The 4,114-nt window shown below is 33.2% G+C and overlaps 1 long non-coding RNA gene across 1 annotated transcript; it reads left to right on the forward strand.

The window, feature by feature from the left end:
* The first annotated feature begins 2,904 nt into the window (after nucleotides 1–2,904).
* LOC123717330 lies at nucleotides 2,905–3,659 on the forward strand. The gene is made up of 2 exons (XR_006754802.1): nucleotides 2,905–3,391; nucleotides 3,474–3,659. It is a non-coding gene; the product is annotated as an uncharacterized LOC123717330 (long non-coding RNA).
* The last annotated feature ends 455 nt before the right edge of the window (nucleotides 3,660–4,114 follow it).

The following is a 4,114-nucleotide window of genomic DNA, read 5'->3' on the forward strand; positions in this document are numbered from 1 at the left end:
ATGTGAAAAAAAGAATCAATAAATTGAGCTCAATAACTTAAAGACATTAATTTCTACGAAGTAATACAAACTAGCTAAGAATATTAAAATACATTACATTTTTGTTTCAAGCGTTGCCAATCTAAACGGAAAGTATGAATTATACACTTACAACGTGTCTTCAAACGTTGTAAGTGTATCATTCTTTCAATCTGGGAGCATGCCAGTGAGATAAAATCGTTGAGAAAGCAGCCCGTCGTATTCTTTGGACATATATTCATCCCACGTACCACGTTAAATGTTGTTAGCGAAAAGGTCGAGTTGGTTATTGAGTTTGTAGAGGAATTAATTATATAATTGGTAATTTAAAAAAACACTAGCGCTACAATCTGGTCACGGGCTCAGATTTCTGTACCTACTCCATGTTCATTTGTCAATATATTAGACGAGTCTAATCTAAAGCTAACCGGTGTCCTTGGGATATCTTTCACCGTTCGAGCGAATGTAAAGTCAAATGCCATAGCCACTAGACCAACACTGCTCGAATCAGTAATGCAGGCTTTAAGTTTTTGTAGAAAACGCTCTACTTATTTTACTTAAATCACAATGCAAATCATGACGACAAGAACGCAACAATTTTTTTAAGTGGATGAAGCTAAACGTATTACGTCAATTAATAATGCATTGACGATTTACTTCGCAAACATAGTCACGAGGTCCTCAAATAACCGCCTTATTATTGTGATCACTATCGAAAAAGTATGGATCCTAATGAAAAAAATGCCGTTACGAATATTACTGAATGTGCAAAAAATACTAAAATTAATAGAATCTTTTGCAAAATTTGCACATATGTTAACAATGCAAACATGTGCAACTTCTAGAAGACTATTTTAAACATGATAGATTAATTGATGTAGAAATAGATTTGTGATTTCGACAGAAAGCGACAGAAACAAATTCCTACACAACTGATAATGAGGATTTTGACTGCAGTATGTCAGACATAATGCCCGCCTTCCACTGCATACGTGTTGAGTGAGATATAATTGACCGGCGGAACGGAGTTTGTAATGATAATAGCCTTCCACTAAGAAAGAGTTTTTGGAGTTTACTCCTTAAGAAACGATTTGAGTTATAAGGCCCGGTACGGAAATTTTATGAGGGGTAAAATCAAGTGTAACACGAAAAGTTGAGGCGTTACGTAGAAAGAGACAAACATATATCTCTGTAGGATTGAACGTGTAAAAGAATGATTCCATCTCATTCTCTCTCTAAAATTGGATTTGTATAAATTGAACACAATTATTATTGTTATTATTATTATTATTTATATTGTTTTGTAACATACTTTATGTAATACGCTTTATTGAAGTAATATAAATAATCCGAATAATTACAGATATATGTTTGTTTCTCTTATCATTTTAGCAGATGCGTTCATTTACCCTTTTTTTCCATTCGATATATATCATAATTATCGTTCGTAAGGAGTAAACTCCAATCGTGCGTCGTAGCTGACACACACACATATTTTTTAAAATAATTTATTTTACCTTCCACTGACAACAAGGTCAACGTAGGCGAAGCGGGAAGCGGGAAAGGAAATGAACGACTACTTCGTTCATTTTCTGTATCCAGCGAGGTTGTGCGTTCTTTTGCGAGCGGGGAGCTGGGGGCCTACCATGAGCTCTTGCGAGCCTATTTATTGACAACCTACAACTGAGATCGCTTATTCGTTCCATGACATCGTAAAAACGAGACCGTTTATGTTCCCATGTAACCTTAGCGGTAATCAGATTTCGTTCGTTCAATCTGTATGAAGATTCGTACCAGGACCGCTCGGCTGAACCCAAATTTGACAGTTGCGCCTTCAAACTATGACAGAATAAGAGATTCTACTTTTTGTTCAACTTTTTTGTATCGAACGTATCCAAATATCAGTTTAACATATTAAATTCAATATTTTAAAAAGACTTGTTAATAAGGTAACAATAATAAGATATACTTACTGTATAACTAGGAAAAAAATGTATATTTTGGGGTATTTTGATTGTTGTTTAGAAAGTGTGATTATAAATATATTTTTTTTAAATATCGATATCGACGGAGACGAAAAACAAGACGGCAATTGCCTTCTACCGAATTCGTATATGTCGAGTTTAGAATTTGCTATAGACTTTGATTCTTTTAAGATTTTAGTGTAACTAGAACTAATTGCACAAACTATGTTCATTAATATTTAGTTAATTTATTAGGCAGGTTTAACAAAATCATAATTCCCATTCATTTATTTTAAACCAGCTCCCGCCCGTGTTGGTTTTGTGTATTTTACCAAATTCTCCTGCAACTTCTTCAACGATTATTCCGTGTATTAAAATATAGCATAATTATAGACACACCTAAACCTTCATTATGTGTTATAGGTAAATACAGCAAAAATAGCCGAAGCCTTTGGTTTCGTCTTTGGTTAACATAGCTTTTACACATTGAAAGGAAAAATAAATTTAACCGGATTAAAGCTATTTGTATTATTTGCCGACATTTTGCGTGCTTTACAGCGTGCGTGGTCACGGTGACACCGGTGTCGGAAAGTCAGCACAAATTAAATTTAAAATTATATAAAATAATTATAAGATTATAATAATACAAATAGCTTTAATCCGGTTAAAAAATTGTTTTATATTCATGTTGTCTCTTAATTCAGCGAGCTGTATAGAAAATATAATTATTTATATTATATCCTCCTCCTATAAAAATTTGACGGAAACGTTTAAAAATAATAAATGTCAACTATCAAAGCACCAGAATCACTTTACGTTTTAAATATATCAAAAGAATCGTTTTATATTAAATAATATAAAAATAAAATATATATATAAAGACATGTGACCGATGAATTATTTAAAATAATTTTATATTTTATTAATTTTTATAGAAACATCTGTCGAAACTACGACAGTTACATTTCAAAACAAACATAGAAACCTCAAACAAAATTATCGTTCTTTCATTCGGTCTTGCGATGCAAATACGTTTCAGCTTATAGGAGGACATAGTACGAAAAAAGCTATTGACATTAGGTACCTAAACTCAACTGGATTGTTTTAAGAAAGTTCATGGTAGGCCCTCTGAGCACCAGTGTTGGGCAGCCCTTCGTAGCATCAAGACGTTTCTGTGCATTTCACTATGTCAGATTCTTCTAGTGAAGATGAATATATTAATATGGTAAATAAAAGCTTACTTACTGTATCACTATAGAAAGGAACAAATCAAGATTTTGGATCAATTATCACAGTCGATCAAGGAAAAGGAACGAATGTACAGCGATTTGCAAGACAACTCCGTTCAAAACTAGTTTTCCAGAGCATCCGCAGCAGACTCTGCTCTACATTACTCATTTGCAGTGGAAGTAATTATTGTATGGAATATAATAAAACCAGTCGTCGTGAGAAACTCGTTCAACTCGCTAACCTCGTATGTGACTCTTTCAGCTCGCTCACTCCGCTCCACTCGTCTCCGCTTTGATGGAAGCACATGTATGAAAATTATCGTTACGAGTATAATAGATTCCGTAATGGGTCCGTTCCGCTAGCAGTGGAAAGCGGTCATAAAACCGTTAAGGAGCCGTAACTATTGTAAATTCTAAACTATTGATTTATTACACTACATTAGCGAATTATCATTTATCACCTTCACTCTACTTGAGAACGCAAATTTTAATTTCTTGTAAACCTTTTATTAATCGATAATTAAATATGAAGAGAATTATGTTGGCAACATTTTGCTAACCGCTGACGGCGTCGCGTCAGGACTTTTTTGGTGGTGCGAACTCTATTTATAAATTTACCCTTAACACAATAGATAACATTTTATATAAGTGACATCTACTGGAATACAAAGTCATTAAGTATGGACATTGTAGCGCCAGCTTTGTAAGATGCAGAAATCATATTATATCTAATTTAATTTTCAAATTTATATGTGTGTATAACAAATATTGACAATATACAAATTTAAATGGTTACGCATATTTAATAAATAATGTAATTATTTACCATTGATTTTAAGTGTTGACATTGACATAGCATAAGGACTTTAGATAGCATAAGGACTTGTCAAGTGTCAACTACCA

This window comes from Pieris brassicae, chromosome 12, assembly GCF_905147105.1.
Source record: "Pieris brassicae chromosome 12, ilPieBrab1.1, whole genome shotgun sequence".
NCBI lineage: Eukaryota > Metazoa > Arthropoda > Insecta > Lepidoptera > Pieridae > Pieris > Pieris brassicae.